Raw genomic sequence first — 23833 nt, 5'->3', positions numbered from 1 at the left:
ATGAAAAACCTTTTGTATATTGTTTTAGTATGGAAGATAAACAACTTGTAATTAATATTCTCGTTAATTATATGAATTCGTGCTGATATACGAGTCGATTACTTCCCAAAATTGGCGACCGTGTCGGCGATATCGATTCGGTTTATATCGTCGTTGTTTGCTCTAAAAACTCCCAATTAGGAGATAATAACAGAACCGAGCCGGGTATTTATTAAAGAGGACGGATTTTCACAAAATATTGTCTCGGTTGGTGTCGCACGGCCTCTTTCTCACTCCCCCAGCTCGATGGCCATTATCTCATATTTCGCGACAGCAACACTGACTTGGTAATTGTTTAATTTTCTTAAGTGATTGTTAAAATACTTTTCCGATAATTTATCGCACTAGTTAGACTCTTGTATTATACAATATTATAGTAGGATTGTTAATTAATTTTGAAGGATTTACTATGCAATTGCTGTTGCTAGGAGATTACTGTTAAAATTGGCCCAGATATATCGATGATAACGTAGGAATATTGATCTCAGAGTCTAAGTGTGAGGAATTGCTGGCTCAAAATTAAATCAAACCATTATAGGAGATCACTGTTGATGATAGTGTTGGTTTTGTATTAAAAGTCTATGTATTAAAAGATAATTAAAAGATGGTTATACAAGCAAAAATACGATGAAGTGATTAAAAATATTTCAACGTTTAATTACATGTTGCAATATCTGCAAAGATATACAACGAAAGGTTCTTATTAATGTAAATGCTGTCATATAATCTGCCCTTGCAATATTTTCATTAATATATCGTAAAACTTAAACTGAAGTAACATATAAGTGATTCAATTGAACAGGTAAAAGCAAGGTTCTTCAAAGCAAGATCCTGGATATAAATTGAAAGTATTGAATACCAGAAGTTAAAAATAACACATTTTTTTATAACATCTTTGTTACATACGCTTAGTACAATCTTAATTTACAATTAATCTATTACTACTTTTCCTATGTACTTGGATTAATTAACAAGCAAGACGAGTGCGAGAAAATGCATCAGTATGTATTCCTCAATTATAAAATTATAATAACTTATAGCTATAGTTTACACTAAATGTATACACTTTATATAAGTTCGTATGGTTTGGTTCGCTTTAATCTCCTGACATCCTGCGCGCAGTCCAGCAGTTGTATTGCTTTTACGTTAGTATGATTTATTAATCGTGTTTCAATGCGAAATCTTAGATAACTTCGCAAATCCATTTGATTTCCAGGTCATGGTGTAATTCTTCGTTGGTTACATAGCGATAGGCATTGGTAATCAATCGAAGAACATTGTTTTGACAGCGTCGTATGACTAGTAGATTTGAATTTTTAGCGCAACCCCATTTTTGCACTCCATAGGTCCAAATTGGCTTTATAATTGTATTATAGATCAACCTCTTTTTTTCTAGATCAAGTTGAGAGTATCTTCCGACTAACCAGTATAGTTGTTTTATTTTGGTTCTAATGTGTTTTGCTTTTTGTCTAACGTGATGTTTCCAATTTTATCTACCGTCAAGATGGATTCCAAGATATTTAGCTGACTCTGCTTAAGGAATCGGGCATCCATTGAGTGATATAATTAAGTTTTTATTATTTCGCCGCAATGCTAAATTAACGTGGACAGATTTGGTGCTATTAAGTTGAATTTTCCAATCTTTCGTCCATTCGTAGATTTTGTTGACTGCCATTTGCACTTTTCTATTGCCCTAGGCAGAGATATATCTTTTGTCATAATAATTGTGTCGTCAGCAAAGGTTCTAAGTAATGTTTCTTTTGTTGTTTGAATGTCAGCAGTGTAGAGCAGATACAGGAGAGGTCCTAAGGCGCTACCTTTTGGAACTCCGGTAGGAATAGTTTTAAATATCGAGAACGCCATTTCGTGCGATACTCTAAATGTTCTTCCGAATAAATATGACTCCAGCAATTAACAATAGTCATACGGTAACAATTTGCCCATCTTACAGATTAATCCCAAATACCAAACCCGATCAAAAGCTTGTGAGACATCCAGGAATATTGCAGGGCAAAAATTACACATGAATTTATACTTGTATTATAATTAACTAATATATTATTGGCGTAATTAACAAGTCGAAGAACGTTATAATTAGTAGAATGAATATTTTAATTCGTAGTATAGCCTTGAAATTAATCAACTTACAATTCTAATATTTAGTACAGAAATCACTATATAGATTATAATAATAATGACTTATATGAGAAAAATCTAATATTGGCATGAAAATTAATGCTTTTTAAGATATTATGCTTCGTTAAAGTAATATAATGTTATTGATGATGATTATTGATGAAATTATAACAGTCTTTTTGTTGCAGGTACGATTCCATTGAAACCCACCTTTAAAAATTGGTCATTTTTCTTAAGGAGTATGTAAGAGTAAGTCTGTTTACGTTTCAGAAATATAATTGGAATTTTTTTTATACATTCTGCTATTTTTTATAACCACCCATCGCTTAATGGTATACTTATATATGCTATGATTTGTCTTAAACCACAGATAGAAATCGTTTTTTAACCCCAGTTTAATTTTTTCTATTCTAATATCTTTAGTGATAAGCTTAATATAAAGAATATCAAAATACTTTTTTAATTATATTACAGCCTTAAAATAATTGCACTATTATTTGCCATATATTTTATTGTTCTATTTTTAATTTTAGGTCTATTTACGATCGGTCATGATGGTATATGATCAATTTTATCTTATTTTTTTAAAATAATTTCGTATATTTGGAGTTACTGTTTTATTTATTTTTCTTACATAGGTGCAGCAGATTGCTAATTTCTCGAAGTGTTCTTGAATTAAACAATTGAATTTCTTGAATTACTATTTATCGCATGCTTATTTTTTTGACCTTTTAATTTTAAATTTATTTAAACATATAATCAGGCTAATATTTTTTCATAGGTTTTTATATATTTAAACATTTTATTGTGCTTAAATATCTGGAAAAATTTCATCAATCTTATTTATTGATTTTTCTATCTTTAATTATATTGTATCACTAGAGCTTTTGTTCTGTTTTATGGATTATATCATTATATTGATCGTTCAGAAATACTAGGTGTGAATTATAGATATATATATATATATATATATATATATATATATATATATATAATCAACTTATCACAAATTGCTAATATGGAAGGTCTATTTATAAACTATAATTTATATTATAAACTATAAACTATTATATATTTTTAAAAATATATATATATATATATATATATATATATATATATATATATATATATATATATAGTAATAATGTTAGAGTTCCTGAGAAATTTGTATACCTGATTTTTATCATCTATATCTATATTCTATACTTTCTGAAATTTAGCAATCATCTATTAACATATTGTTGCTTTCCATAAATATTTAGCTGCTTTTAATTTTTTTACTGTGGTAAGAGCTATAATGTGTTGAACAATATCCTATATAAACTCGAGTTAGACGAGTTACTGTTTCCTAAACTGCCCTTGACAATTACGATCGCAATAGATGGCGTTGCGGATAAGCTAGCTGAATCTCCCGGAAAGACAGCGCGCAATTTAGAAGGAAAAAACGCATTACCGTCCTGGGATCGTCCGCACGACGTGTCGAAATAAATCCCAAACAACGTAGATAAAACTAATAGCAGATAGAGTGAAAATAAAGAACAACGGACCACGGGAAAAGTCCCTTTTTTCCTACCGAAAGGGCATGTATCTTTTTTATGGCGGGGATTAGCCGGGCGACGTGTTTGTGCGTTTGTGTGTTTGAGATCCGGGCGGGCGGCAGTGAAGGGGGGTGGTGCTCTTTTCTTGCGGGGCGCTTACGAGAGGTTTATTTATTTCCGAGGTGAAGTTTGCGCGCACTAAGTGGCAAAAGTGATTCCTGAAAGGATCTCTAGGAAATGGGAAAGATGTCTTTTATATAGTGTTAAAAAATATTACGTTCAAAAATTTTTATTCACCATGTTTATGAGTAATGAGTTATTTTATGCAATTTTGTTTTACTTAAACAACTTTATTTTAATATTAAGATATTATATTCACACATTTGAAAAACCGTTTAATGGAATTAATGTTCATTCAACAAAATCCTCTTTGAGAATTAACAATACCTTCGTCAGTCATTTCGCTTTTGATGATGAATTCCGAAATGAAGTTTTTATACCAAAATTTCCATTGTTTTCAGTTGCAATCCGGTGGTGGTATACAACTCCTACCATGAGAAATTGTTATATTTTTCAAGAAACATGTCCCATTAATATTTGTACGAATTGTTCCAATAACAATTTTCAGATTTTTTCGAATAAGAGAGGTTCTACAGGAAAAGACTAATCTATGTAATAATTACGAATTTACATAATGTGATCAGCAAGGGCCTTTGGTGGATTAAAAAGTCCCAAACAGAGTGGTACACTTTTGGTGGCGGTACACACTGACCTGCAAGCTTATCGTCTTCTGGTAGAGTAGATTAAGAGATGTTTGTGCAAGTTAAATTTTCGAAATCCCCAATTTCAGTTTTTTTTTTAAATTTCAGTTTCCAATTACCAGAAATCCACTAAAGTGTTTCAATCTTCTTCCAAGATTCCAATAGTTTATGATTTAACAACTGAGGTACCTCAGTCAGCTTTTGGTGGTCGCACATCTTGAACTACAAGTTCAGTTCGTCTAGAAAATTGGGTTAAAAGGCTTTGAATAGCTTTGAACAATAACAATTAGCATCAAGCTGTTTTCTTGGTGATTTTTAATGTTTAATATAATGAATTTATTAGTCGAACAGTCTTATGAATTATGAACTCCTTAGAATAATCCAACCTATTGCGCTATGTTTGAAAATATAAAAATTCGAATTTTTCAAATTTAGACTAAAATGTTATATATATATATATATATATATATATATATATATATATATATATATATATATAATCAGATTGTCGAATAGTTACCGTATAGATTATTTCTACTAGCGATGAAAAATAAAAGGGAACAAAAAACAGCGTAAGCGCTCACTCGGTGTATAATTGAATTTAACGTCGTTAAACTAAATTAAGCTACATTAAAAACTAATCGAGTCAATTTAAACGAATTAATTTAACATTATAGTGTTCGGCTCTTTATTACTAATAATATAATTGTTCTTTGTTCTATAACATTTCATCGAATAACGTCGATAACATTATTAAATTTTATTTGATTTACTTTTAGCCGGTTACCTTTTACACGTTATTCTGGAAAATTGAATTCGTTTTTTTTTTCGATTCGTTTGCTTTATGATTTATTTGTAATTCTTATTCAGTATTGCTCGAATTTGTGAAAATTATTAAAGGAATTAAATTACAATACGTTTTAAGTAGTTTTCCATTAGTTAAGTGTTGGTTTTCTCGTGACATCATCATTTTAACTATTTAAACATAAGTTGATTGACAATATCAGCAGGACATAGACTTCAAGAATGGATTCCAAATCCAGATCGTTCAAATAATAAACTTCTTATTATCTTTACTTCAACCAGCCTAGCCCGCATGGCGAAGTATAATCAAAACTAAAACTAAGATAGACAATAATGCTAGTACTGGTGTTTATGGACGCATTATCAGTTACTTAAATACAATCATAATTTAACGTATTTGAAGGCATGATTACCAAAGGAAGAACAATATAAAAAGTAATAAAAACAAGATACATGCCACCAATAATCCGCAAAATTGACATATACGAATATTTCATTCGTTGCTACTAGTTATGAATTATTTATCAAACTTAACTGTTGGTGAGAGTATAGGAAAATATCATTATTTGAAATATAAACACCATGGGTCTAACAAAAAAAAATGTTGGTAAAAAGTTTTCATCAAACTTGTAGATTGCAACATTCAATTTATCCTGAATCTCTGAAAATTATTCAATGAGAACTAATGTATTAACACTAATTAATCGTTGATGAGAGAGATTGGTAAAAAAGGAATGTGCAGTTATTAATGTTATTGTTATAGAATGGGTGAATTCGATACAGTAAAGGAAGAATGGCCTAAAACAACAAAGGATTTTGAAGATTTCAGAAGCTCTTTGAACTTTCTAATATATTGATTTCTGGATATTTGATATCTAAAATTAACCGAAAATTGAAGCACTTGCTAATAAAGTGATATTAAAATGTTCTTAAATTGATTACTTTTTTGTTTAAAAGAATTTGTCAACCGTTTAATTTCTTCAGACCGTTGTTACGCTTTGGTCTTTATAGATGTTTTCATTAAGAAATGATTATTAGATCATAAAATTTGTATCGGTATGTATTTGAATGTATTAAATATGTACGTTTATAACAATAAACTAGGAAAACTACAGTGGAATGTCGAGGACTATGGTTCAGAGTTCATGTTAAATAAGGAACCAATCCAGATTAATAGAAAGGAGACTTTAAAATCTAACAATAACAGAAAATGAAAACAAGTTTTCAGTAACATTAACATTACTTTTGATCTAATAAATTCCACAATATGTGGTACCAAGATGTATACTTGATCCTATAGGACAAATTAGAGTGGAATAAAAATGATAAAAAGCAGTGAAATAACAGTAAGGGTGCCATAAATTTGAAAGGCATTGTCAAAAGTTATCGTAAAACCTTATCTAAACTCCCCGAAAGAATGAATGTTCATTCGCTAATAACACTGTGTAACAATTTTTTAAAATTCTATAACACTCAATAAATCGGCTGTTTTGTCAAATTGTATCTGCTGAGCTTATATTTTAGAGCTTTTCTATATATTTTGTATCCTGTTGAAATCGTTGATTCTGTTCGTAACTCACCATTCCAAGAGGTTATTCCAAGATTTTACACCCCATTGTTTTCAATTTGTGTAACGAGTCATTCACTAAAAACTTGCCATTTTCATCTTTAAGATTACTACTACTTTAAGAAATCCATGAATTAATTTATTTATTTATCTTCAAAGCTGCTAACTGCTTCGCGGTTTTCTTATTTGTAGGCGAACAAAAAATGTATGTTTTAATTTAGCTAAGTGATTTAGAGAAAACAGTTTTCAATTACAAAAATCCTTTTTTTATCCATGATCTTGATAATGTTTTTCATTAAACCAAGCTTTAGATGTAAGGGTGGAAGTATCACATTTTCTTGGGGAATAAGAGGTTCATACTTAACGTTTGATTCACCACAATCAAAGTTTTTTATATCTTTCTTTTAAAATCACTGAATATCCAATAGATGTGGAAGGATATCGGTTACAATTGTGGAGTAAAATAGCTTTTAATCGTAAATAGCATTCACACGGTTACTAAGAATCGTGACGTGTTGGACAACCATATCAATAAACAATGTTTTTAACGAAGGAATAAGGAATTCTTATTTATGTTAGATAAATTGTGTCACACAGTGTAATCTTTTCGACGGAAACAGAAACTTTATATCGAAATCACCGATAAAAATAGCATGTTAACGTTGTAAAATGAAATAAAATGAACGAGCAGTGTTTTAAATTACCGAAAAAAAATCACTGGAGTAAAACCACCGGAGAAATTTATCGACCGGCCGCGGACAAACTGCACCCGAACAAGGCACGAGAAAAAAGAACAAACTCCCGCGTAATCCACGGGCGGATTTTTCGAAATTTATACACATTACGCGACCGAGTCCGCGCGGCATAAAACGAACCACCCAGGCCGAGGTTAGTTAAAAATTTGCCGGCTGCAGCTGGGACCGCGTATATCGCCGGCTTATCCGTTCTACCTGAACCCCGACCCACACCGCCAACGACAGGTCGGCCTGAAAACCCGCGCCGTCGACCCCCAGACTATTTACCGCCGGCACTCTAATCCGATTACAGTTTGTTTCTGTTATTTTAGTCTAGAGTGGGTTCCGGTTAAAGCGCCGTTCCAGCTACGAGCACGATACGATGTTTGCATACAGTATTACTGGCTAATAGACTGTAAACTGTTACGTATAAACGGTTTAGAAAAGCTTAAATTTCATTTTTGACCGAACGCTTTCGGTACGAATGAGTTTTGCGAGCGTAATGATCGTGTGAATCGGACGATGACCATTTCGCGTTTTGCTTTGTTGCTCCGGTCGTAGTTCTGCTTGAAGAGCAACATTATGGACTGGCGGAAAGATTAATATTCTAATATAATCTCTTAAAACAATGACTGAATGGAATTTGAAGCCATAGATTATTAAAATACTTTTCAAAATATCCTCTTATTCCAGTGTTTAATGAATGTGTTAGAGCCCAATAACCATTCCAAAACATGATCCTTATCAAAATATAATATAGCCGGCTTGGTGGCGCAGTGGTAAAGGCGACGGGACGGTCCTCCTACTGTTGCTATAGCCACGGGTTCAAATCCTGCTGGGGCATGGTCGTAAATTTATATTTGTGATTGTCTTAGGCAAAAGTGTAAAATCTGACAATGAAAATGATCCCAGTCACGCTAGTAACCAGTCTGGGTAAGACCGGATGTCTTCTGGGATGATTTCTAAAATTGGTCACTCGCCACTCGGTAAGCTTAATGCTGAAGACCGTGGTTCGGAGCCCAAGTTAAAACTGTAGGTCCAGTCCAGATAAATCCCTGGTTGGTAAAAGCAGACTTTAAAATATATTTTTAAAAAAATCACTAAATATTATAATGTATTCCATAATTTTATACTTTTTCCATCATTCTGGTACAGCATCGATCTATTTTCCTATTTCTTCAGTGTTTCAAGACTGTATGTCAGCCAGCACATGCCGCCAATCTTAAAAAATCGTAATCAGAAAGCGCTATATCTGGTCAATACGATGGGTGCAGCTTAGTTTCCCATTAGAGTTGTTGCCCACACTTTTATAACTCGATATTACTAATCTTTTTTTGCAATAATACCTTGTCTAATTTGTTCAGTTATCTTCGGTAATTATCCACAATATTTCAATTTCATTTTATAGCTCATAATGCACCTCTGCTTGCTGATCTCATCTTATGCACTGCAAGACTTTATAGATATGAACATTCCGCTGCGGTGTCGATATGGATAACTCTTATGGACTAAATACTGTGCATATAAACATACATTTCTAAAAATATTTGTCAGCAGCAGGATTTTTAAAATGCTGTTTTGAACGTTTCATGATTAGCACCTCTATACATTGAATTACTCTAAATAGGCAACGAGTATTTTATATAAAGGAATGTCAAAATCATCGGATTTGTTTCCATTGATGCTTCGCATTTTCACCAGTAGATATCGCTGATCAAATTACATGTAGACATCAGTTATAATAGACTTCAATTATATGGAGTTCTTAGGACAATGTGACATGATTAAATGACACTGTCATCATGATATGACTAGACTGCTGTCGTATACCTCATATAATTCTTTGAGGCATTAGAAATATTATTCTCAATCTGAAGATATATATATATATATATATATATATATATATATATATATATATATATATATATATATATATATATATATATATATATATATATATATATATATATATATATATATATATATATATATATATATATATATATATATATTTATATATATATATATATATATATATATATATATATATATATTAAAAAATAATATAAATGAAAAAGAAAAAAGTAAAAAAGTATAAAAGAAAAAGTATAAAATGATGGAAAGTACATTATAATATTTAGTTATTTTTTTTTTATATATTTATATAAATTTATATTAAAATATTTATAATATAAATATATAAAAACAGGGTTTTATCTGGACTGGACCTATAGTTTTAACGTAAATAATATAATAAAAAGATATGCATAGAAATATATATATATATATATATATATATATATATATATATATATATATATATATATATTTAATAATAAATAAATTTAATATTATGCACTAAGGCGAGTTCCTCAGTATTTTTTTTTTTGATGATATATTGTAGATTTTGCACATGTATCGGCGATTGAATATTTTAGTGTATGTAATAAACGTAGTTGTCTTTTTTTAACATTTTATTAGTTAATAGTATTAGGAGTATTGAGTGTAATTTAATAATGATCTATGGACATACATTATCTGTTCTGGTAATTGTCAACTCAACTTATGTCTTTAATTCACGTAGTTTGAATTAAAATTATTTTGCTTTGCTCTGAAATTGTTTTATGAATAGTTTAATTTTCGTAATTTATATTTAAACCTTAATTTGTGAAATCAATTTTTTTACAACTTACCACATTAATCCTCATAACTATCTTAACAGATTTTCTTATTTTCCTGTATACGTTATCGTATTTAAAGTAATTTGTAATAAGTTTTGTTTTTGCACAACATTTCCATTCGTTGTTACCAATATCACTGAATATACTTCATCAAATTCCGGTGATGACAAAGGATTGATCTTGGAGTATTCACACCGCACTCTTTGCGTATCTTTTTTTCAAACTAACTGTTACGTCTCACATATAGTTGATCAGCTTTCCTACAGAACTATCAATACAACTTATCAGCTCATAATTTAATAAGAATGTCTAACAAAACACTCTTCAACTGTCCATTGATGTAAAATACAACTTTACGGTCTGAAATAGAATTTTGAGCTTTCCTAATAGTGTTAAGAACAATACATTTTTAACGGCTGTAAATCAAACATTTCTTTATATTTTACAGTCGTTTTTTTTTTGAAATCGAAATACTGTTACGACGTACCGAGGCGGGGCAAGATTAAGATATACGAGCTCCCGGGTCTCGCGCAAAGTTACGGATTGAAAGTTAGCACCCGCCATATTTTATATAATCTCTTTTTAGTGCGGGAAAGTTCCACGACGAAACTTCTCCTCTTCTTCCGGGACACAACATACGTCGAATCTTTTCGTCGTCGTTGTTGGCTCATTCATAGTCATTTAGGGGACGCGCCCGCGCGGGTAGTCCATTCGCTCTGTCGGAGATTTGTTCTCCCAGATAAAACCTGTCCAACTTTAATTCGGTTCTCGGTGAGGGCTCGAAGAGCGAATGTCCCGGTAACCTTATCGTTTTACGGGGAAATTTCGGGACGGAATTCGGCGGCGGCGACTCGACGACGAATCACCGGATTATTTTCCAGTGGGGCGGGGGAGTTATTTCGGGCGACTTAAATTTGATTAAGAGCCGAGAAACTTGTGACCGAATTGTTGGTAATTAGTTCGGAAGTATAATCTTGTTCATTCATTCTTGACAAGCCGAACGGATCGGTCCGGGTTGTAATTGGAAACAAACTCTGTCTGCTTTTCTTCTCCTTTCTTTTCGTTTTGTTAATTTTATGTCAGAATGTGAAATTTTTAAAATTTGCTTAGTTTATTTTGAAATATAGAAGCGTGTACTTATGACATTTCAGATTATTTTTAGAGCTAATTTGTAATGTTTATTTTATTCATTCTTTTTGGGTGCATTTTAAAAATAATTTCTTTCAACTAGTCTTACTTCCTTCCTTTTAACTAACCTTAATCTTCTACGAACTTCACCACACATTCAATCTTTTAATTGTCTCATATTTCCAACTGCTAAATAGTTAGCATTATACCTCAAACGCCCACTGTAAAATTCATATTGTGCGCAGCACAATATTTCCCTGAAAAATATATTCAAACCATTTGATCATGTAGTTTATTCGATATGTATTATATATATTAACAGATAACTGAGCTAGACCCAATCGTGGGGAATAAAAGTAACCGATAGTAAATAAGAGCACATTGAATTCACCGATAACAAAACTGCCTATATAGCAATAAATATGAATAATGTGATGAGAATGAATGAGAAAACAGATTTTCTGACCGGGAAACCAGAGGGATGCTTATCGGAAAATTTGGTCAGCTTGGGTGGGACATACCAGAGGGTGAACTGAGGTAGGTGAAGAGAGGGTTCTGCAATGGCCTTAACACCGATAATGGTGACAGGCGCAAACTGTCCAGACTTTCGAATCTTCTAGCTTCGAATCGGTTACTCTAGGTTGACTCATACATTTCTCATGAAGAGGGAGCCTCCACGGCCATGCAAGGAGTGCACGTCACTGATAAATAAATTCAGAGGCAGGCTTAATTGGTTGCTACCGTTCTTTTAATATTTCTCCCCATATCTCCTTTCTTTTTTATGCAAAATCGTTTTTCTTTATTAGCTCTTAAAACAGAGTCTGCTGTTGTATATTCATCTAAGAGACATATTTAAGTTACACCTAATGCATTACGTATCCAGTGATGGGCCTCTGCGTTCCAGATAGAGAAACGAACGGCGAGTAGGATGGCGAAGGGGAGGGGGTTACGTTGGCGGGCGGTGGTTTGTCGTAGAATTTCCATATGGAAATTACTAACGTCGGATGCGATTTCGCGTCCCCGTCGAAAAATATAGAATAAAAAGAAGGAAATATCCGACGGGAAAACATATTTGAAAATGCGACAGGACACGGTCTCTATTTCCTCTCATGTATTTCGACGTAATTGAATTTTTTCTTTCGGTTGAGGGATAACCGGCTGGGGATGTTTACCGAGGCGGTCTGAGGAAGGTACCGAAGAGCCGACGCTTCATTTGAATAAAATACTACCTTTTTAAATTTTCGCCTAAATATCTGGGCATGAATCTTGAAACTGTGATGAAATTGAGAGCGGGACACGGAGAAAAAATGAGAAGGATCAAAATCCAATGTACAATATTTAAAAATGTACAATAAAGATCATAGTGTGGTGTGAAAAAAAAAATATATATATATATATATATATATATATATATATATATATATATATATATATATTTCTAGGAATGTCTTCAGTTTTATTGAGTGTATATTACTTATAACTGCATATATACAGAACATTGATTTTTATAAAATAAATCCATCTCCGTCATGTTGTTAACATTTTTTATCTGTATCGTGATTTCAGGCAATAACAATAGGAATGATCTAATTCAATATACAGAGCAACCTTATTTTACTTTTGATTTTCTTTTTTTTTTATTCTACTAGACATATAATAATTTTAGGTTATTAAACTTTCTAAACTGTCCCGATATATGCGCCGGATCTCCTACCTGGATAGTAAACGAGGCGATTTTCGCCGACGGAGGGTTATTAAGAACGACCGCAGTATCTTGTCACGGACATAGATCGGGAATCGAATATTGACGGCCGTTGCCACGGATTAGGGTAAATATTTGCCGATCGTTTAGCAGCCATCTGCGATATGAGCCTGTCGCGACCGACATCGAAATTAGACCTTACCTACATCTCCATTTACGATAATTAATTGCCGGCCCAAGCGATAATTAAAATTGACTCCTTCGTCTACGAGGGCGAGTCCTACGCGACAGTAGTCGAATAACTATAAGTATAAAGTCGTTTTCAAAAGTATTTTAAGCTTTGCAATTTACTGGAATTAAATAATAAATAATAATCACTCAAAACTACTCAATTTTGCATGTACGGTGGACGAATCGGCAATTTAATCCGTAATTCACATAATTTTGATACATATATATGAAGTTATGACCAAGGCGATATTTTAAATTTTATCTTTTTTATTGCAGTGATTTTTAGTGCTTTTTTTGTTGTTCATGATACAGTGACGAGTCCATATTTTACTACATGGTGATGATGATTCAGTAATATTCTGCTTATTAATAAATTTGAAATAGTGCCCTATTTCGTTAACGCCTTTTTGAATAATGTGCTTGCTATTTCTATATACATATATATATATATATATATATATATATATATATATATATATACATATATATATATATATATATATATATATATATATATATATATTATTGATGTTCAAGTTTTCTATATGCGAAGTAATATTTATTGCATATAATCACCATAACGCTTGCCAGTAAAGTTGGTCCTTTTCTCGAGCGATATTTTTTGATTTTCGATTTTTTATTTAGATTTTCCGATATCACTAATAGTTGGACAAATAAAGCTACTTTTTATGTCGTGAATATTTAACAGCTGTCCTCTGAAGGTTTGATACATGATGACGTAGATGCTCATCAAGCTTCTAATTTTTCTGCCTATGTACTATGTTGATAATTACGTAAGACGTAATCTATATTTTTTACAACAAACTTTAGTTTTCAACTTTATGTATGCAACTTGTCGTAGTAGGAGAAATGGTGACCCTAAAACTACCTAAAACACTGAATTATATAAAGGTATTGAATTTTATCCATACATAATTTAATTTATATTTGGTTTCTATATACATTTAGCTTAAATGTCTTTTTTTTATATATACACATTACCATCATTTATATCATTTGTCCTATTTTTTTCACTCTGATAAATTAATTTAAATATGTATAAGTGTATATATATATATATATATATATATATATATATATATATATATATATAAAATTATATCATATTATATTTATATATATAATATATATATTTATATATATATTGATTTTATATTTCATAGTAAAATCATTATCGTTTTTGTTTTAACGATTTTTCTGTTAGCGATTACAACAATTTGGTTGTATATAAGTTAGGAAATGTGTAGACCAGACAACGAGACTAAACACATTTTTTTTGGAACAGCTAGGGCTGTATTAATCGCACTATATAACACCACCCTCTTGAAGGAACCACCATAGGGACGGCTTATAGTTCCATTAAGCGCCTTCAATGCACCTCTGCAGTTTACAGCTGCGATACTTGGACAAACTATTCTATATCAAGGATTGATTCAAGTATCTGCGGAATGATAACCAATTTTATGTGTTCAATTTGCCTGCTTTTCTTGATAGTTATGTTGGTTCAGGTAAATTGAATGAATACACGTTTAATAATAAATAAATAAAAATAAAAATTGAATGAATTGAATATTGAATAATGGTAAATTGAATGAATACACAATTGATAATTACGTTATTATCTGCCTAAAATCCTAGTGACTGCGTCAATTGTGAAACAAATAGAGAACAACACCACTAAATATCACTAACAAACTGATTTTTCTATTTTGACAAATAGAAAAAATGTGTAAAATATAAATATCATGTGTCCATACATATACATAAAACTGCAGATAGAATTTTAATAAGCAATTAATTACAACTATCAAGCATGTGAGACATGTAACAGTAAAGCTACTGTAGTGATAGTAACAAAAGAATTGAAAATTATTTTTTAAATTGTTAAAAAAATTGTGGTGAACTTAATTACATTTTTTTTATTATTTAATTAATACATTGTTACTAGTCGTTTCCGTCTAACCTACAATTTGTCTTTATGCTAACTTAAATCTAGGTATATAACTAGGAGGACCCATCGGCCCTAACTCAGTCTCTGGTGAAATAATGTTTATACATGCCACTGTTGAATTTTTTAATATATGCATCTGACTACACAACACTACACAAGATTGGATGGTTTGATTCTTTCGAGTCTGTGTCCTGTTCTGGTGGTATCCAAAAGTTGCAATATTTCAATATTAGTATGAGAATGGTGTCTTTCCTGATGCTCCCTTGCAATTCTTTTGATTTCTTGACTGACTGTGGGTATCTGAAGGTCTCGATGTAGGTAATCAGTCCTATATTATTTGGGTGCACCCACAATACCTCTCAGGACTTTGTTCTGAAAAATTTGTATTTTATTAATGTCACTCTTTGCAGAACATCCCCATAATTGAACTCCGTATGTACATATAGGTTTTAATATTTGCTTATATAATAGCAATTTATTATGTACTGATAATTGTGAGTTTCCTCCAATTAGCCAGTACATTTTCCTATATTTCAATTCCAATTCTTTTCTTTTCTTCTTTATGTGTTCCTTCCAGTGAAGTTTTGCATCGAGATTCATTCCGAGATATTTAGCGTTGTTGCTATATGGAATGATAGTGTTATTTAATGTTATTGGTGCTTGTACGGCCTGTTTATAGGTGAACTGCACATGTACAGATTTACTTCCATTAATTCTTATTACTTCATTACATATAATATATAATAATTGTATAAAATGTTTGTCATATTATACTAAACAATAATTGTGTTAATAAGACAAACCTTTATAAAGTTAAATTCATAAATCAATTTATTGATTATGTTAGCCCGTACTTCCTCTTCCGTCTAATATCCAATTAGAACAAGAGGTGTACAGTCGTCAAATTTAATGTTTAACGACATGGAGCACTAATTAGGCAACACCTTCAATCAAATAATTCGGGGAACGTCGTTATTTGTAGAATAATTTTCCCGAAGACAAAGTAAGGTATGGAAAACTTAATTAATACGGATCGGGACGATTAATATTTCAAGAAACAACGGGGCCGGTGACAGACAAGTAAAACTGCCAATCCTGCGTGAAATTTTAATCAGCCCACGATCGCTTAAACCGTAGCGGCATTGCCGTTTTACTTTTTGATGGGTTGCTTTTGTAAATTCGGCGTATCGTCGTTTAATTGATTATTTTGGAAATATTGTCATCAATGAGAACTCTCGTGTTTTCAATTGATGGATATTATGATAATTATTATTATATGATGATAACTTTTAAAATGAAATTTAGCTGTTTTATAGCAGTTATAGAGATAAATTATAATAGTGTTTAAATATTTAATATTATGATAAGTGCGTTGAATGAACTTCAATGAAGTGAATCATAATAATTTATAAATCAGTTTTAACCATAGTTAGGACTATTGTTGATGTAATTCATGAATTGCCAGTATTATAAGGAGGTTAACTCAGCCGTCGTCAGAGAGACAAAGGGTCCAAGTTCACTTTTGCTTGAGGTGTAGAAGATTGCACGTTTTTCTTTGAATATAGCAAATAATACATCAATGTTTTGCACGTATTTTTCTATTTGAACCATTCTTCTTGTTTTCCATTAAATAGAATGAATTAGCCTTATTAGTAGTTTAGTTCAAAATTGAAATCTACATGTCTATTCTACAAATGTTGTTAGACCACTGTCGTTTCCGCTTTAATATTCATTTATTTGTTGATAATTCTAAATCCACGACAAATATGTCACGCTTATGTTGTTGTTTTGGATGTAAAGTCGACTGCATATGTTAAATAACACATTTAAAGAAGAATACTGGAAGAATCTACATATTGTGCTGATTTATGTACCACACTAGTGAATCACGATACTATTAGATTCTTTAACAATATTTATTTAGTTTTCAACAACATATCGGATACATCATCTGTTGTTACTTTTTTTCTAAACTTATTTCTGTTCGTATTCGTATAAATTTCAGCAAATAGAGTGCTTTTAATATTTCAGAATAAGTCTTCTAAGAAGTTATTGTCATTATGGCATCCTTTTATGACAAAACTACATATTCTTTAAATATTCTGTTAGAAATTGGGCATGAATTTGTAGTGTGTTGATATTTAATTTACGCTTTCTGCAAAGCATAGACCAGGGGTCAATATTTTGGAGGTTTTTGAATGATGTTCAAATATATCCTCATATTGGTGGGCGAAAATTTTCATATTTTTTCATATTTACAATTTTCCTGTATTCCTGCCTATCATTTCAGTGCCTAGTGCCCACGTATGGTTGTTTAAGAGGATAGTGGTTAGGTGGTACTTTTTTGATAATTTTATGTTCACATTATTCCTGGATTAATTTTTATAATTATTTATTACTTAGCAGAGAAAATTAGCTGCAGACAAAGTAAAGTATGAATTTTACGATTAATATTTCAAGAAACAACGGGGCCGGTGACAGACAAATAAAACTGCCAATCCTGCGTGAAATTTTAATCAGCCCACGATTGCTTAAACCATAGCAGCATTGCCACTTTACTTTTTGATGGGTTGCTTTTGTAAATTCGCCGTATCGTCGTTTAGTTGATTATTTTGGAAATATTGTCGTTATTGAGAACTCTCGTGTTTTCAATTGATGGATATTATGATAATTATTATTATATGATGATAACTTTTAAAATGAAATTTAGCTGTTTTATAGCAGTTATGGAGATAAATTATAATAGTGTTTAAATATTTAAGATTCTGATAAGTGCGTTGAATGAACTTCAATGAAGTGAATCATAATAATTTATAAATCAGTTTTAACCATAGTTAGGACTATTGTTGATGTAATTCATGAATTGCCAGTATTATAAGGAGGTTAACTCAGCCATCGTCAGAGAGACAGAGGGTCCAAGTTCACTTTTGCTTGAGGTGTAGAAGATTGCACGTTTTTCTTTGAATATAGCAAATAATACATCAATGTTTTGCACGTATTTTTCTATTTGAACCATTCTTCTTGTTTTCCATTAAATAGAACGAATTAGCCTTATTAGTAGTTTAGTTCGGAATTGAAATCTACATGTCTGTTCTACAAATGTTGTTAGACCACTGTCGTTTCCGCGTTAAATATTCATTTATTTGTTGATAATTCTAAATCCACAACAAATATGTTATGCTTATGTTGTTGTTTTGGATGTAAAGTCGACTGCATATGTTAGATAACACATTTAAAGAAGAATACTGGAAGAATCTACATATTGTGCTGATTTATGTACCACACTAGTGAATCAAGATACTATTAGATTCTTTAATAGTATTTATTTAGTTTTCAACAACATATCGGATACATCATCTGTTGTTACTTTTTTTCTAAACTTATTTCTGTTCGTATTCGTATAAATTTCAGCAAATAGAGTGCTTTTAATATTTCAGAATAAGTCTTCTAAGAAGTTATTGTCATTATGGCATCCTTTTATGACAAAACTACATATTCTTGAAATATTCTGTTAGAAATTGGGCATGAATTTGTAGTGTGTTGATATTTAATTTACGCTTTCTGCAAAGCATAGACCAGGGGTCAATATTTTGGAGGTTTTTGAATGATATTCAAATATATCCTCATATTGGTAGGCGAAAATTTTCATATTTTTTCATATTTACAATTTTCCTGTATTCCTGCCTATCATTTCAGTGCCTAGTGCCCACGTATCGTTGTTTAAGAGGATAGTGGTTAGGTGGTACTTTTTTGATAATTTTATGTTCACATTATTCCTGGATTAATTTATATAATTATTTATTTCTTAGCAGAGAAAATTAGCTGCAGACAAAGTAAAGTAGAATTATAGGTAAAATGTAAGAATTTAGTGACATTAATTTTGAAGATTGCTAAGGAGCAATCGTTTATTTATGTTAAATAATATGAAAATTTTCCGAAATAATTATCTTCTTCCAATGTTAAGCTGCTTTATCAGATGATTCGCTCTAATTCCGGGTCTATATTTTAATTTTTAGTGCTTTTTGTTTGATGTTTTCTTTATATGGTAACCATTAACAGTGAATGAAAATGTCTATACAATTGATTACGGATTTTGATCGGTATATTCCACTGGTATGAATAACTGTGTAAGTTTTTGTGAAAGAATCGCGAATAAATTAAACCCGTACGAACACCAATTAAAACCGTAACAAACAGTTTCGCGTGGCGTGGATGGAAGCCGTGCTCATTGTTTTCGCTGACAAAGAGACGAAAAGTTCCGACGTCCGCATCCAGATGGCGTCGGACATTCATAGAAATCCGACAGCACGGCGGCGGTCGACCGGCGTAGGAGGTGGGCATCGGCGAGCACCGGGGGGGAAGGAGTTACATTTTCTAATGCAAATAGTGTTCCCGTATTCCTTCGACGACGTATTGTCAACGGGTTTTGTATGCGGAGCCCTGGGGACCTAAATATTCAATAATTTCAACGAAGAATTATTCATTTTACCCGGGCTCGAAGAAGAAAAATTGTAAAATTCGGCCGCATACAAAACAACGGTTAATAAAATATCGTTCGATCGCGGACCGACTACGCCACGGCGACAGTTGGGGCCTCCCACGTTCAATTTTAGATTTTCCGTTGTTTTTTCATTTCGTCTTCCGTCCTTCTGTTTTTAACCAGGTCCTTAAATATGAAATATTGTCTTATCTTTGGCTATTGTTAGTCTAAACTTCTTTTTCTGGGCTTATCTTTCAATATTTTTGAATAAATGTTAATTGCATGGCTCTCAGATCTGGCGAATGTAGTGAATGCATAAAGAATTAATGAAATTTTCCTTTACGAATTATTTCTTACTTATTTTTTTGTTTTTCTACTGATAACACTATATAATACTAATTCTTTCAAGTAGTAGTTTGTACTATTGAACTGTTATTAAGTTTAATGAAGGTACACTGAATCAGTGTTTGTTAAAACATTTTATTCGAATTTGTTCTCATAAATGGTCAACCTATTAAAATCACTTTTGTTATCAAATTGTATTACTATGTTGAGTTTATTTACATGTTGAGAAAAAATAGTCAAATATAGCATCAAGATACATATTCAGCCTCTTTCCCTGGACTTAAAATATGTATCATTAGTTCAAAGTTCTCTGTTATTAGTCGCTCACTGAACAACTATACAATTCCAGTATATATAACTAGTTAGACGTTTTCAAGTATATACGAACAATATTCAAGGTACCTTTATTATTTTCAGGACATATATCTGTCATTCCATCATCATCATTTATTGTTTCTCCTAATTCCTATATTAATGCTATTTTCTAGTTATAATGTTATCTATTTTGTCTTTTTATAGAGCGGAGTAATTATTATTGTATTAACGAGTTTCTTTCCTTTAACAACGGATATTTTACTGAGATCAATTATGTATCTGTTATGTGTTTGGATGACGGGTCATAATGAATATGAAGACGATGGATTTGACTATTCCTCAAGCAAATTAGCTTATTATCCATCTTGATATTAGAGTAGAAAATTGACTTATGGGGTAAAAATATGGGGCTGTATTATGACGTCAAACCGACTTCTCAAAAACGAAGTTCTTCAATTAATTACCAATGTATCAAAAATTGCACAATTACCTCGAGATCAAATAGATCGATGAAATTTTGGAATATTTCGTCACAAAATCTTAAAGAAGGTCCAGGGTCTGAAAGAATTGAATCACCGCATCGTGGAAACTGTGTAACTGGAGGACATCTCGCAGAAACTTCGAAGATATTCTTCGATCTTGGAAATCGGATCGGATCAGTCCACTCGGACGACTGTCGATTGGACTTCGAAGTGAAATGATCAAAACTCGGCTTTATTACGCTTGATTATCTTCAAACACTGCTTCGAATCATCAACTCGTCATTCAAAATCATTTTGTGTTTTTTTAAATGTTTTCGTTGGTTAATAAGCTCTTTTGGGTGTCCACCGTTCACCGCCTTGGTGCTAGTTTCACCACGTCTAAACTCAACATACCAATCCTTGATGGTTGATTTTTCTGGGACCGTGTTCGGAAGCTCAGCATCAAGCCAAATTTTTGCTTTAACTGTATTTTTTCCCTTTAAAAAGCAATATTTTATCAATATGCAAACGATTCCTTTTTATCCATTTTTTTCACAATAACAAAAGTTAAACAATAACAAATGCTATAATTCACAAACTAATGACCCGACAGCTGTCAAATTTATACACGTATCTTTTGAGGGTTAGGGCTAACTAAAAGACATATGGATTTAATTCTAGTAGCGCCATCTATGTGTCAGGCCGGGGGCTTTTCAATTTACCTGTTATAAGCGTTTTGGTATAAATTTAAGATATATAAACACCCAGTAGCGGACTCCAGATGAAATCAATAATTAATATTATGGGAAAAAAATTGTATGTTTATCGCAAATTTACTGGAATGCTTACAACATGTATGAAACATGTGTAATATATCGTTGTTACTTCAAAAAAACTTATAATAGAGAGAACACCATGCTGTCACAAGCTCCATCCATCTCGCGCTCCTCTCTGAGTAACTTAAACCATGAAATAATTAAGCCGCGTTGCCTTTAAAGGCACCGGAAGACGTGCTCCTCTGTCTCTGCGGATTGCCAAAAATCCTCGGTGCATCTGGGTGTTTGCAACGCGAGGGCGCGGGGACCTGCCGCTCTGACGCCGGCTCTACTATACAAAATGGAACGCGACCGCAAGGACGCCCGAAATATTTACGACATCTAAAACGAGGAGGGCGAGTATTTTAGCGTAATAGCTAAAAAGGAGGGGGAGAGGTCGTCTGGAGAGTGTGCACGGTGAAACCGGGGCGGTTTTATGGGAGTTCGGTGCTGCCGGGGATATGGAAATGTTCTTTTTTTAGTATGATTTAAAAGACAAATGAGATGGCGAGAGACAGATCGGCGTAAAATTTTTACGACGCCTGGGAAATTTAGACTATACATTAATAAACCGGGAAGACATATTTATAATTTTAAAGCTGCCGTTTTCGGTTCAATGGGATCGTTCGGAGAACATCCCGAATAGGGAATTTTTAGCATAAAAGTTGCGTTGAAAGTGTACAATAAAAGGGTGAATATTGATCAACTAAAGTGCTCACAGATAAAGGAGAAATACTCGACCGTTTTCAGGTCAGTTGGTTTACATCAAGAAGGCACTTCAAAATAGAAAATGTCAACCGTATAATGTGTTAAAAGAATGAGAATGGATCTGCTAAATGTTTATAGCTTCATATAAACAATATTTTTAATAGAATAGGTGAAATAATCAAGTGTGTAAACTGAAAACTGCCGTTATTTTTCAAATTTTAAGATTTATTACACAAAATCTGTTTATCGCGTAGATAAAACCCATCTTCTTTGGAGACTATCTAGGAATTGACCCAATGTTTGATATAATCTACAGAACGAAGGAGCATTTATCTGGACGATACTACGGGTGTGGGAGTTTTGATCTCCTTATCCATATTTCGATGAGACTATCATATAGAAAGATTGATTTTGCCATGCGTTTCTTGATATAGCAACCGTTTTCCTTGTTAACCGACTTTGAAAAAGGAGAAGTTTCTATGTTCGACTGTAGATATATATTTTTTAAATGTATGCTCGGCGATTTCTCCGTCCATTATGTACCGATTTTCAAAATAATTTTTTTTGTTTCGAAGGAGTGCATTTCAGAGGTGGTTCCATTGGAACTCCAAGTCTCAGTATATGAAGGGGGAAGTATTCACCTATTTGTTATCTATAAAAATCAGATATTTTTATATGTTATTCTGAGCTGATGTGACGAAAAATCGGAAGTTGTTCAGTGCAAAAGCCATTCGTTTTGCTTTTTAAGCACTAACTATGGCATATAAGGCCTATGGTGTAATTGTAAAAGCGTTTAGCTCCCAATCGGAGGTCACGGGTTCGATTTCCGGCGCGGAAAATAATTTTTTGCTGTTCTAGTTTACTTAGAACATTTGTCAAATCACTTGGGCTAAGTAGCGAACCCTGGGGCCTGAAGCGCGGACTCTTCATACGGGCTGCACCTTTTGGACATCCATTTTTGGGCTTCAGTAACTATACGGTGCAAGAACCTCTTTATTTTTTTGTCGTTGAAGCTGTTTGCAGAGATGTGAAAGCACTAATTAGCCAATGTTCTTCTTTTTTAACTATTCTTATTTGTATGTCTTATTTGCAAATATAATAATGATAAATTGTGGTCAAATGTTTTACCTTGACATATTAAATTCTTGTTTGTCTAATTTTAAAGAAATCAATAATGTCTTTCTATGCTTTACAACATATTAGTTACTGTGACATAACCATCTCTGCTATTTCTAGAGAAGAACAATATTAATGACGAACACATGGTGGATAGATCATGGTTTTCCCCCGACTAGACGCGGAGAAATATTGAATATAATAAAAAAATACAAATCTCCAGTATGAGTGTACGTGAACGTATATCTAAAATATGTATCGTAGTTTAAGATGTTGGGCCTGGGCAACAAACGACGT

At 32.2% G+C, this 23833-nt stretch overlaps 1 protein-coding gene across 6 annotated transcripts in view; it reads left to right on the top strand.

Annotated features, from left to right (window-relative positions):
- The window catches only part of LOC143203554 (Krueppel-like factor 6), a 696440-nt gene that overhangs the window by 453582 nt on the left and 219025 nt on the right, over positions 1–23833 (top strand). For 3 of the 6 annotated variants that reach the window (XM_076415759.1, XM_076415760.1, XM_076415758.1), the window contains one exon: positions 2364–2424. The exons of the other annotated variants lie outside the window; for them this stretch is intronic. The gene's annotated coding sequence lies outside the window, so the exon portion shown is untranslated. The remainder of the gene's footprint in view (positions 1–2363; positions 2425–23833) is intronic. 6 annotated transcript variants of the gene reach the window in all.

This window comes from Rhynchophorus ferrugineus, unplaced genomic scaffold (assembly GCF_030347505.1).
Source record: "Rhynchophorus ferrugineus isolate W39M unplaced genomic scaffold, kcgeb_rfMv2 rfM10, whole genome shotgun sequence".
Lineage (NCBI taxonomy): Eukaryota > Metazoa > Arthropoda > Insecta > Coleoptera > Curculionidae > Rhynchophorus > Rhynchophorus ferrugineus.
The sequence above is the reverse complement of the archived record's forward strand: the minus strand, read 5'-3'. Positions and strand labels throughout refer to the sequence as shown.